The sequence below is a fragment of the Pongo pygmaeus genome, chromosome 12 (genome assembly GCF_028885625.2).
Source record: "Pongo pygmaeus isolate AG05252 chromosome 12, NHGRI_mPonPyg2-v2.0_pri, whole genome shotgun sequence".
NCBI lineage: Eukaryota > Metazoa > Chordata > Mammalia > Primates > Hominidae > Pongo > Pongo pygmaeus.
In genome coordinates, this window is record NC_072385.2 from 43579231 (window position 1) to 43593359 (window position 14129).

A 14129-nucleotide genomic window follows, 5' to 3' on the forward strand; every position below is an offset into this window, starting at 1 on the left:
ACTCTAATTTTCTCTGCAATGAACATGAATAATTACTACAAAAAACAATAAATCTATTTTTAAAGAAAGAAAACAGTATCTAGAATCTCATTTTAATCCATGCTATCAAGAGGTGAGGTTTTATGTAACAAAAATCAGTTTCCATGAATGAACACAGATGTCCACAGCAACTGTTTTGTTCATGTGATCTCAAACATTTCTCTTTCAATAATAACCCCTCACCCCACAAAATACATAAATACATAAAAGTCCCACTCCCTCCAGCACCCACGCTTTTAATAGTTATTCTTTAGAAATGAGGCAGAGCTGTGTGCCCTTGGAATTGTAGGCTAGGAGGACATAGGAGTGCCAGGGGGAGTGACTGTTGAGACGCTCCTCGCAGCTTCAGGTCCCTTACAGAGTGGCAATAAATTTCAATGCCCCACATCCCTTCCTGCCCCAAGCATCCCAGCCACCTACACATGAAATATCCCCTGAATTTACAGTGCAGAGAATCACACTACTAGCCCCAAATAACCCAGCACAGTGAAATGCTGAGACATTGGGGGACCGGGGAGAGGGCAGAGAATGCATGCCAGCTGTCTCCTTCCCTTCCTTTACTTTTGATTCCTGGGAGAGAATTTGTCCATCAGCTCCCGTTGACATGCAGGTCCCTCAGCCCATAAATATGGCTTTGTGCCACTTCCTGACAGCTGCTCAGTTGCCGAGCTGAGGCCCTCACCTGGCCAGCCTAGTTTTCTGGGTTTTCTCATTTCTGAATGTTAAAATGGAAGGGAGAAAAACAAAGCCATCGAGAATCAGAGGTGCACACGTGAGAGACACGTGGGTCCAGCACTAAGGCAATGCAATGGCTGTGTCCTAATATGACTTGAGTACAAACTACATCATGTGGAGAAAGTCAATAGAAACTCTTCAATAAAACTTCCCCACTCTACTCCCTCTTCCTTCAGCCCTTCAAAATACGTTTCTGTCCTTTTTTCTCCCCTCACTTCCACCCCTGCTTTTAAGTTTGGCTGAGATAGTTAAATGTTCTTCATCTGAGGCTGCAATTAGAATCTCCCTTAGCTTTGCAGCTTCTCTTCTAAGAAATGTGACTCTTAACAGCCAGGATACCATACTATTATCCTGTCTCTTCTTCACCTTCTCTTATCTGGAGTTTCTGCTCTCTGTGATTTAGGTAGAGTTGTTTCTGGATATTTTTCTCAGTTGGGGAGATGCATTCACTATGTCCTTGCAGATCTGCATGTTTATCCGTCCTACTGTCTGCTTAGTGATGAGCTCTCTGGGTAGAACGTTCTGAGTTGCAGGCCCTTCCACTTGCAGCCTGGAGACTTAATTCCCACATCTTCAGGCTTCCAGAGCTGCAGAGGAGAAACCTGGGGCTAGTCTAAATGATTTCCATCCATAAATAAGTTTTCTTTTGTCTGAAAGCACTAGGAGTTCAGGAATCTTACCAATGTGTCTCACCCAGAACCCAGGTACAGTTACAATCTACACATTTGGGTCATAAATTGGCTCAAAGAAATTTTCTTCTACCATTTATTTCACTATTGCCTCTCCTGAATCTCTTCATTTTTCTCCTTCTAGAAGCTCCATGATTTGCAAGTTGAGTGTCCTGGATTTATCTTCCAATTCAACTATTTTTGTCATGCATAATTTCTGTTTTTACTTTCTGGTTTGCACGATATTGTTGGCTTAGTCTTTCAGACCACTGATTTGAGATATAACGGTGAATGTTCTCAAACTTCTGCTTCAAACCATGAAGGTATTAGACCAACTTTTCCACTAAGAACACTTGTGGAAGATGGAGAAAATATTTTTAGGCCAGGCACAGTGGCTCATGTCTGTAATCCCAGCACTTTGGGAGGCCAAGGTGGGCGGACTGCTTGAGGCCAGGAGGTCAACGCTGCAGTGAGCCATGATCGTGCCACTGCATTCCAGCCTGGGCAACAGTGCAAGACCCTATAAACAACAACAGCAAAAAAAACCCAACAATTTTTAAATGTAAAATAAAACAGTTGTTTTAAGGTCCTGGAGCGCTACCAGGCAGCAAGCACCCAGCACCTTTTCCTAAGTAACACAGGTCAAGAGGCAGAAAAACGATGCAGACGGCAGCAGCTATGCTGAGACCAGTAGTATCACAGCATTGAGAAAACAAAAATTAGAGTGCAGGTCTCATCATTGTGGAAGGAACCTGATAAATACTCTAGGTTTTCAGAAAATCCATCCCTTAGGAGGAGGAACATACTGGAAATAAACATCTCACAAGATTGAAACTAGTCTTGAATTATTTCAAGACTTTAATTGGATAAGGGTGAGCTGTCCCTACTTTAGCTGCCCACCAGAATAAAACAAAATTAATTTTAATTTAATTTATCTCCTTCTCTTCCTAGATGGAGATAATACTATCCAGAGCTACTATAATTTTGCATATATACTTCTGTGGTCTGAATATCTGTATGTACCCCCCCATTCATATGTTAAAATGTTAACCCCCAATGTAATAGTATTAAATAAAAGGGAGGTTTGGGAGGTAATTATGCGAAGTAATTAAGTTTTGGGGGCAGAACCTTTATGAATGGGAGTAGTCCCCTTCTGAAAGAAGCCCAAGAGAGACTCCTTGCCTCTTCCCCCATGTGAGGACACAGCTAGAAGATGACATCTATGAACTAGAAAGCAGGACCTCACTAGACACCACATCTGCTGGTGGCTTGATCTTGGACTTCCCAGTCTTCAGAACAGTAAGAAATAAATTTCTCTTATTTATAAGCTATCCAGTTTATGGAACTTTGTTATAACAGTGAAGACAGACTAAGACACACACTGTACTGTATTCAATTTTTAAAAATTACTCCATATGAAAAGATGAAAGATAAACGTGGCATCTCATATTGCTGGGATATGGGGTAGTCATTTAGAAAAATATAAAATAGAGATCCAATAAGAGGGAACTCTAAAGGGATAAGGGATCTAAAGGTAAGTTCAAAACCACCGAAGAAGAAAACATGAGTTCCTCTTTGATCTTGGTGTAGACTGGAGTTGGAAGTGGATGGGGAGATGAGTTAAACCACCATCTTTCCCAGGGCTGCTGTGATGCTTATGCCATGCACTCTACTACGCCAGAGGTAGTGTTCACCTAGCCCTGGAGTGAATGGGACCCCTCAGGGGATGTGCAGTGCAGGGGCCTGTCTATCAATCGTGTGACCTGTTTTATATATACACATATACATGCATACACATGTGTATATTTGCATATGGGTAGATATACTTACACAGATATTTCTTTATATGAGTTTTTAAAAAGGAAAATGAGAGATGGGGGAAGGAAAAGGATGGGAAGAGGGAGTGAAAAAGAGAGCAAGAAAAGAAAACTATCTGGAATAAATATACAGTATATGGAAATGTTCACAATGCTTATCTCTAGGTTGTAGGCGTATAGGTAATTCTTTCCTTCCTTCAACTCATTCATATTCATTATATGATATATTTGATGTTCATCATGTATTTTTATGCAAAAGAAAACACATACTGTGTTGGCCTCTTCTTGAAAGGTCCTGCCTAAAACTCCGCCCTACTGCCAAACTCTGGTCCAGGGACTGCTGGTGCGGCAAATTCCTTCTGGCCTCCTGAGAGCTTACGCAGCAGAAGGGAAGGCTCAGACTGCCAGCCAAACACTTAGCACGTTTTGTGCTGATTGACTCCATTTGGACTTCCCTGAGAACTGCTCAAGGAGCTTGTTCTGAAAGTCAGAGGAGCCAGACCAATACGAATTATTTGCAGTATTGCCCTAATAGATGGGCTGGATTGTTTCCCACGGTCATAAGCACAGATAATGCTGTGTATAAATAATTCACCTTGCCAGGAACAGACAATACAACAGAGGCATTTGCACAGAAACAGACAAAACAACAGAGGCATTTGCACAGAAACAGACAAAAATGATGTTTAGCTTCTCCCAAAATTTAGTGTGCCTCTTTTTGTAATAAAATGCATTGTGTTAGAAAACTTCAAATGTACAAAGTAGTATTAAATTAGTATAAAATCATTCTGCTCTCAAACTCTTAAATAAGTTATTATAAATATTTTGGAAATTTCTTTCCATGATTTTTTCTTACATGAGTCACACCATGTACAGTTTCCCCCACCTTCACCCTAGTTCTATATCTTTTTTTATTATGATAAAATATACATAAGATAAATTTTACCATTTTAGGCGGGGTGCGCTGGCTCGCGCCTGTCATCCCAGCACTTTGGGAGGCCGAGGCTGGCGGATCACCTCAGGTCAGGAGTTCGAGCTCAGCCTGGCCAACATGGTGAAACCCCATCTCAACTAAAAATAAAAAAATTAGCAGAGCGTGGTGGTGGGCACCTGTAATCCCAGCTACTCGGGAGGCTAAGGCAGAGAATTGCTTGAACCCGGGAGGCGGAGGTTGCAGTGAGCCCAGATCACGCCACAGCACTCCAGCCTGGGTGACAGAGTGAGACTTCAACTCAAAAAATAAATAAATAAATAAATAAAAATAATTAGCTGGGCATGGTGGTGCACACCTGTAATCCCAGCTACTCAGGAGGCTGAAGCAGGAGAATTATTTGAACCTGGGGGGCAGAGGCTGCAGTGAACCAAGATCACACTACTGCACTCCAGCCTGGGCAAAAAGAGCGAAACTCTCTCAAAAAAATACCATTTTAACTATTTTTTAAGTGTATCATTCAGTGGCATTAGGTATATTCACATTGTGTAACCATCACCACCCTCCATCTCCAGAACTTTTTTCATCATCCCAAACTGAAACTCTGCCCCTGACCCCTGGGGTCTTTGGAAACCACCGTTCTATTTTCGTTATGAGTTTGACTACTCTAGGCACCTCATATAAGTGGAATCATGCAGTATTTGTCTTTTTGTGAATGGCTTGTTTTACTGAGCATATTGTCCTCAAGGTTCATCCATGTTGGAGCATGTGTCAGTATTTCCTTCATTTGTAAGGCTGAGTAATAATCCATTGTTCGAATACACCACACTTTTGTTTATCCATTCATCCTTCAATGGACATTTGTGTTGTTTCTACCTTTTGGTCATTGTGAATAATGCTGCTATAAACATGGGTGTACAAATATTGGTTCCAGTCCCTACTTTCCATTCTTTCAGATATATACTCAGAAGGGGCATTGTTGAGTCATATATTAATTCTATTTTTTTGAGAACCCATGTACAGTTTTAAACACTCTTTTTATCTAATTCTCATAACTTTTGAGCATGAATATTTTTCAACAGTATTTTTGTAACTTATAATTTCCTATAATTTCAAACTTATAAAAGGTGAAAGAATTGTACAATATAAACTAATACAGGGATCCCCAAACCCTGGGCTGTGGACCTGTACTGGTCCGTAGCCTGTTAGGAACCGGGCCACACAGCAGGAGGTAAGTGGCAGGCAAGTGAGCATCACCATCTGAGCTCTGCCTCCTGTCAGATCAGCGGCGGCATCAGATTCTCATAGGAGCTGGAACTCTATTGTGAACTCTATACACGAAGGATCTACATTGTACCCTCCTTATGAGAATCTAATGCTTAATTACCTGAGGTGGAACAGTTTCATCCGGAAACCATCCACCCCCTCCCCAACACCCCCAACACCCATCCATGGAAAAATTATCTTCCATGAAACCAGTCCCTTGTGCCAAAATGGTTGGGACTGCCGCTCCAATATATCCTTTAATTAGATTAACCAATTGTTATGATTTTTGCACATTTGCTTTTCTCACTGTCTCTGTGGAGTGTGTGTGTGTGTGTGTGTGTGTGTGTGTGTGTGTAGACAGTCCCAGCGATGATACCCCTTTATCCCAGAATGATTTAATGTGGATTCCCTAAGTCCACACTAAATACTAGTGAAGGTATTCATTCTCAAAACTACAGAACAATCATCAGAATTATAAAATTAAACATTGATTTTATGTGTCTGTTCCAAGAAACTCATTGTAAGTTAAAATATTGTAAATTGAAAATGCATTTACCAGCCTGGGAAACATAGTGAGACCCTGTCTTTAAAAAAACAAATTAGCAGCGGGGCACGGTGGCTCACGCCTGTAATCCCAGCACTTTGGGAGGCCGAGACCGGCGGATCACGAGGTCAGGAGATTGAGACCATCCTGGTTAACACGGTGAAATCCCGTCTCTACTAAAAATACAAAAAAAAAAAAAATTAGCCGGGCGTGATGGCGGGCGCCTGTAGTTCCAGCTACTCCGGAGGCTGAGGCAGGAGAATGGCGTGAACCCGGGAGGCGGAGCTTGCAGTGAGCCAAGATCGCGCCACTGCACTCCAGCCTGGGCGACAGAGCGAGACTCCGTCTCAAAAACAGCAACAACAAAACACACACAAATTAGCTGGGTGTGGTGACACAAACCTGTAGTCCCATTTCCTCAGGAGGCTGAGGTGGGAGGATTGCTTTAGCCCAGGAGGTGGAGGTTGCAATGAGCTGAGATCATGCCACTGCAATTCAGCCTGGGCAACAGAAACTCTCTCTCTTTTTTTTTTTTTTTTTTTTGAGACAGGGTCACCCAGGCTGGAGTGCAGTGGCACAATCTCAGCTCACTACAACCTCCACCACCTGGGCTGAAGCGATCTTCCCACCTCAGCCTCCCAAGTAGCTGGTGCCACAGGCGCAAGCCACCGTGCCTGGCACATTTTTTGTATTTTTGGTAGAAACAGGGTTTCGCCATGTTGCCCAGGCTGATCTCGAACTTGTGGGCTCAAGCAATTCACCCTCCTCGGCCTCCCAAAGTGCTGGGATTACAGGCATGAGCCACCACACTGAAACTCTTTTATCTCTAAGAAAAAAATAAAAAAACAAAACATGAAAATGCAAATACACCTAACCTGCCAAACATCATAGTTTAGCCTAGGCCACCTTAAACATGCTCAGAATACTTACATTAGACTACAATTGGGCAAACTCATCTAACACAAAGCCTATATAATAAAGTGTTGAGTATCTCATATAATTTATTGACTACCGTACTCAGTGAAAAACAGAATGGTTGTATGGGTACTCAAAGTACAGTTTTTACTGAATGCATATCACTTTTGTCCCATCATAAAGTGGAAAAATTGTAAATTGAACCATGGTAAATGGGGACCATCTGTACCATTATCTAATGCAAAGCCAATATTTCAAAGTTTCTTAACTGTTACCAATCTGAGAATGTGCACTACAGCTAACTATAAAGCACTGTGGTTGACTGAATTCTAAAGATGCATCCTGTCCCTGCCCCCGTGCCTCCCCCCTCAAGATTCTTGTCCCCTGGTTAGTCAAACAAACTCAAATCTAGGTACTGCTGTGGAGGGACATTGCAGATGCAATTGAGACCTTTAAATAGGGAGTGGGTTCTGGTCTATCCAGGTGGGCCCAATGTAATCACATGAGTCCTTAAAAGCAGAAAAGGTTGGCAGACAAGTGAGTGAGAGAGATGCAGCAGAAGGAGAAGTTAGAGGGTTTCAAAGCATGAGGGGAATTTGACCTGCCATTGCTGGAGGGGGCCATATAGAATGCAGGCAGCCTCCAAGAGCAAAGACCTGCAGCCCCTGGCTGACAACAAGGAAACAGGAACTTCAGCCCTATAATGACAAAGAACTGGATTCCACCAACTGAAACTGACCCAATACTCCCATAGACAGTTTTTTTTTGGCGGGGGGGGGTAGGGGGTGGTCAGGAGTAAACATAGAAATTGACCCTTCTGGTCCTAAAACTTGAAACTTACATTTCTTTTATCTGAATTCCTTCCTTAGGAAAGGACCCCCCCCCAGGCCTTTCAAAAAGCATGGAAGACAGAAACTCACCAGATCACCACATCCAGACATGAGACACCAGGCCTCCCATTCATCATGATTGCTTCCTTGCCCCTCCCTAGTTCTTGCCCTCCCTAGTTCTTGTTTTCTTACTCACTGTTGGATTTCTTCTCTGCTATATAAACCCCTAATTTTAATTGGTCAGGGAAATGGATTTGAGACTAATCTCCCATCTCCTAGGCTGCAGCACCTGATTAAAACCTTCTTCCTTGGCAATAATTGTTGTCTCAGTGGTTGGCTTTCTTTGTGGTAAGCAGCAGAACCTGGACTGAAACCCTGGTGTTTTAGTAACACAACCACTGGAGAACATCATGTTAGGTGAAATAAGCCAGGAACAGAAAGTTAAACACCACATATTCTCACTCATGTGGAAGCTAAAAAAAAAATTGATCTCATAGAAGTAAAAAGTAGAACTGAGGGTGGGAAGAGTAGGGGGAAAGGATGGCCAGGGAGAGACGTGTTAAAGAATACAAAATTACACCTAGATTGAAGGACTAAATTCTTGTGTTCTGTACCACTGTACAATGACTATAGTTAACAATAATATATGGTTTCAAAAAGCTAGAAGGAGGATAATTCAATGTTCCCAACAAAAGAATGACAAATGTTTCAGATGATGAATATGCTAATTACCCTGATCTGATCACTATACATTGTATCACATCACTATGTACCTCCCATGAAAATATACAATTATTGTCAATTAAAAAAATAAACAGCTACATTTTCAGAATGTTCCACATGGATCACTATAATACCCTTTTCTCTGCTTTGCTTCTCTTTTTAGGATGAGTCAGCTCCAATTCAGAGGACCTCTTCGAACATGATTCCTTGATCCCTAATGCAATTAGGGCTAGACCATCAGAAACCAGCCCCCAACCCACTTGGAGGAATCCCAGAAAGAAGAGCTCCAATCAGTTGAAACTAGGCAAGTGCACAGTGTCCCCCAGGGCTTAATTATCTCTAGAAGAGTCCCTGAGATTTTCTCTTTCTTGACCTTTGATATTTTAGAAAGAGTACAAGCCAGTTATTTGTGGAAAGTCCTTCAATTCGGGTCTGTCTGATGTTTTATTAATAGATTCAGGTTATACATTTGGGAAGTAATTCTCCAGGAGTGACACCGTGTTCTTCTCAGTGCATTGCATCAGCTGGCACGTGAGGCTGTTTTTGTCCCAATAATAGTAACATTAACTTAGATCACGTGGATAAGGTGATACCTGCCACAACTCTCCTCTGTAAAACTATTTTCCCCTTTGTAAGTAATGAAAACCTTGCAGGAAGCCACCTTGAGACAATATAAGCATCCAGCTCCTTGTTCAACTTTTGCCCACTAATTTTAGCATCTGTAAATAATATTGCCTAAAACAGTTCTTATGATAGTTGCCAAATGATAATTATCTAACTGCATGATTTCCTTCTACATTCGTTGTCATGCTACTATAAGGAAGAGTATCCCCTTCTTTATTTATTCATTTATTATCATAATGAACTCATCAATTCTTACTTTATTTCCTGGGTTGTAATCCATTATCATTATGTTATTTTAATGCTCATATTATCCTGTATTGGGCCATATTTGTCCCAAATTTGCCCCTTCAAGTTGACTCCTTGTGTCTTTTTGATATGTTCCCATCAGTTTTTCTAAAAAATCTTTTTCTTACTTTTTTGCAAACAAGGTATTCCAAGTTCATCATTTATTTTTTCTTACCCCCGTCTAAGAATCAGCTGTTTCTCCAAAGATTCCAGGCTCTTTTGGTAACAAATGGTATTTAGAAACTAAGATCTGGGTAACAGGTAGGCTCATTGCTCTTTGGGTATCATTGCCTCTGAGTCTTCCCAGTGGACAGAGGAAGGAAATACACATGCGCCAGTGTATAGACACACAAATATGAGTTCATGCTGATACCTCCGATTTTAATACAACACCACAGGGATCTCCCTATCCTACCCTCATTCCATATTTATAATCTCCCTTCTCCATTAGTGAGAAACCTGCCTCCCAGTATCCTCAGTACATTTACTCATTTGTTCTATGAGTAGAGAACGCAGGAAGTAATTTCAGAATTTCTAACCGATACCATTTTTAAAACTCACAAAGTGGAGTTCAATATAAGTTTGCAGGTTTCTTCGCCTTTAGACTGAAGGTTGGTATTAAAGTACCTTGTTTAAAAGTTATTTGCCATCACTCTTTTTATTTTTCCTCAGTGTGATTATGTCATTAACTTATAATCCATTTAGATACATTAGTTTATGTTTTGTTTTTCCCCATCCTGAAGATTTAAATGTTTTTGCATACATAGAAAATGTTAATATGGTTCCCAAAGTGAAAATTACATAAAAACATATAGCCAGAGAGTGTCCCTCTCTCCTGTTCGCCTCCATCTCAGCGTACTGACTTCAGTAGGGAACCTCTGAAAAAAAGTGTCAGCTTTACCTTTGCTGTGTTTCTTTGATAACAAGAAGACAATTGTATATATTTGCTAATTTCTTCCTTATTTCTTATACAAAAGGTAGCATACTGTCACAGGCTGGCTCTGGGATGCAGACACTGAGATGGTGATTAGTGAGCAGGAGATTTACTAGAAAGTGTCCTAAGATTAACCCCTAGGAAGGAAAGGGACAGAGCAGGATTGGACAGAGGGATAAGCTGAGCTGCCGTGCGGCCTCAGCAGAGCCTCAGCTAACCTTATGGAGAGTTCTGAAACTGGGATGGCCCTTCAGAGTTGTCCCATGTTAGGCGAAAAGCCAGGGGTCTTTATACGACGCGTCTATCAGTCATTAAACGTGGGCCACCCTAGGAAAAAATGTACCCTTAGGCAAGCCAGTTCTTTTCAGTAGAGGCAGACCCCACAGTGGTTTGACATCCGAGGGCTTTCGGCCAGCAGCACTAAGTCCTCAGTTCCCAAAGAGATCTCGGTGCTGCATCACAGCATCTACCATACACACTACATATTTCCTTAGTTTTTTTCACATACATTATATCTTGGAAATCACTCCAGATCTGCTTATAAAGATCGTCCTTGTTTTTTTTCTTAACAGCTGTATAATATTCCAATGTGTGGATGTACTATTCAATGAATATTGAATCATTGAATGTTTATTCAATGAATTTCCTATGTGTTGGCGTCTGTGTCGCTCCAGATGTTTTGCAATTACAATTTTTTTTTTTTGAGACATAGTTTCCTTCTTGTTATCCAGGCTGGAGTGCAGTGGTGCAATCTCAGCCCACTACAACCTCCGCCTCCTGGGTTCAAACCATTCTCCTGCCTCCAGCCTCCAGGCGTGTGCCACCATGCCCAGCTAATTTTTTGTATTTAGTAGAGACAGGGTTTCACCATGTTGGTCACGTTGCTCTCAAACTCCTGATCTCAGGTGATCCACCCGCCTTGGCCTCCCAAAGTGTTGGGATTACAGGTATGAGCCACCACTCCTGGCCTGCAATTACAATTAATGCTGACATAAATAACCTTATATATATATGTATGTATTAACATACTCATGGAAGCATATCTTCAAGGTAAATGCCTGTGGCCTTACTCTGTGTACCTTTTACCCATCTTCCCTTATACCATCACGGTACATTTATCAAAACTAAGAAATTAATATTGGTACACCACTCCTAACTAAATGACGAATTTTATTTGGGTTTCACCAGTTCTTCCGCTAACGTCACTTTTCTGTTGCAGGATGCAGCCAGGATATCATGTGGCATTTAATCATGTTTTCTCAGTCTTCAATTGTTGACTGGTTGTTGGGCTTTTCTTGTCTTTCGTGCGTGGCGCTTTTGAAGTGTAGAATTCCCTCCCTATTGTGTAGAAGGTAGTATATGTTCATGGATATTTATTTTATTGTTTAGTTTATATTCAATACTATTGTTACCGTGTTCAGGGTGGGTTCCTGCCAGTGGGTTCGGTCTTGCTGACTTCAAGAAAGAAGCCATGTACCTTTTTGGTGAGTGTTACAGCTCTTCAAGATGGCACGAACACAAAGAGTGAGCAGTGGCAAACTTTATTGTGAAGAGCAAAAGGACAAAGCTTCCACACCATGAAAGGGGACCCCACCAGGTTGCCGCTGCAGGCTGCGATGGCCAGCTTTTATTCCCTTATTTGTCCTCCTCCCATGTTTGGTTTTTGTCCTATCAGAGTGCCCTTTTTTCAATCCTCCCTGAGATTGGCTACTTTTAGGATCCTGCTGATTGGTGCATTTTACAGAGTGCTGATTGGTGCATTTCACAGACTGCTGATTGGTGCGTTTTACAGAGCACTGATTGGTGCATTTTACAGAGTGCTGATTGGTGTGTTTTAGAATCCTAGCTACAGAGTGCTGATTGGTGCATTTTACAATCCTCTTGTAAGACAGAAAAGTTTTCCAAGTCCCCACTCCACCCAGGAAGTCCAGCTGGCTTCACCTCTCATTACTTATTTTACTGCTCTAATTGGTCTAGCTTCAGCCATAGGCTCTTTCAGACTGGCTGTGTCCTGTATTTGCTTTCCATTGCTGCTATAACAAATTGCCACAAATTTTATAACAACAGGAATTTATTATCTCACAGTCCTGGAGGTCAGAGGTCTAAAGTGAACTCAATGGACCAGAGTCAGGTGTCAGCAAGGCTGGCTCCTTCTGGAGGCTCTGAGAGGAGAATCTGTTTCCTTGCTTCTCACAGGTTCTGCGGCTGCCCGTGTACTTTCACTTGTGGCCTGTTCTTCCATCTTCAAAGCACATCACTCTGATCTCTGTTTCCATCCTCACATTCCTTTTCTCCTCTCTCTGATCCTCCTGCATCCCTCTTATAAGGACGACTGTGACTCCCTCGGGCCCCCAGATCATCCAGGATCATCTCCCATCTAAAGGTTCTTAACCATATTTGCAAAGTCCCTTTGCCATGTAAGTAACATATTCATAGGTTTTGGGGATTAGGATCTGGACATATTTGGGGGCCATTATTCAGCCCACCACATGTCCTTCTTACACGCCTCCATCCTTTCTTTTCCTTCTGGTGCTACAAGATGTTCCAGCCTTATTTTGTGTATTCCTGGCTCCAGACCTAGAATTTCTCAGGCATTTCTCCAGAAATACTGGGGTGTCACTGCTTCTAGGGCTTCTCAGAAGACAGAGCGAAAAAATATAGCTAAACACAGATTAGTGTATTATACACATTCATACTGATACCTCCCACTCTACTCCACAGGGCTCATTCTAACTTTCCCCCCTTGCTTATTTGTAACTTTTTTCTCTGAGAGTGAGACCCCGACTTTCATTATCTACAACATATTTATCTATTTATTATACTTGTAGTTTCAAAATTACTGAGAAACAAATTTACTACCTAGAATACTGTGTTAATATACAATTTTCTTTAGTTTTACAGTATCCAGTCAAAAGGCTGTCTTCCAAAGTTGCTTAGGTCAGCTCCTTCTCCCTGCAACTCTTTCAGTGAGGCTATATCATGCGTTTGTAATATTGTTAGACTCATTTGTTATAGCCTGCTTTCTCCACAGGACTTCCTAACAGCCCATTTCTTTTCTTTTTTTTGAGACGGAGTCTCACTCTGTCGCCAGGCTGGAGTGCAATGGCGCTATCTTGGCTCACTGCAACCTCCGCTTCCTGGGTTCAGACGATTCTTCTGCCTCTGCCTCCAGAGTAGCTGGGACTACAGGCGCCCGCCACCACGCCCGGCTAATTTTTGTATTTTTAGTAGAGACAGGCTTTCACCATGCTGGCCAGGATGGTCTTGAACTCCCGACCTCAGGCGATCCACCTGCCTCGGCCTCCCAAAATGCTGGGTTTACAGGCGTGAGCCACCCGCCCGGCCAGCCTGGTTCATTTTTCAAATTTGCATGCACTAAAGTCCACTCTTTGTGGTGTACAGATCCATGTGTAGTTGTGTGTTTCTGGGCTTTTTATTCTGTTCCAGTGGTCAATCTGTCTCTTCATATGACGGTATCACACACTTTCCTAAAAGAAGATCTAGAATGTGTTTTTAATCCCTGACAAGCTATTCTCTCTCCACAGCTTTTTATTCCAGGGTTCTCCTAGTTGTTCTTACGTTTAATTTTTTTCATATGGAGTTTGGTATCAACTTTTCAAGCTCCATTTAAAAAAGAAAGCTTGTGGAATTTTTATAGGATTGCATTAAATTGATGGTGTTGCTAAGATTCAAACATAGGCAGTTTGCTCCAACACCTACATGAAGTTTTGGGCGAAAAAGAAAAAAGTAACATTTTTTAGTGGTATTCAGTTTTTATTAATAGAGTTTGGTTTTGTTGTTATAACTAGGCTACTTTG

General features: G+C 41.8%; 1 protein-coding gene across 1 annotated transcript in view; it reads right to left on the bottom strand.

The window, feature by feature from the left end:
* The window catches only part of LOC134737782 (uncharacterized), a 44094-nt gene that overhangs the window by 9500 nt on the left and 20465 nt on the right, over window positions 1-14129 (bottom strand). The window lies entirely within an intron of this gene.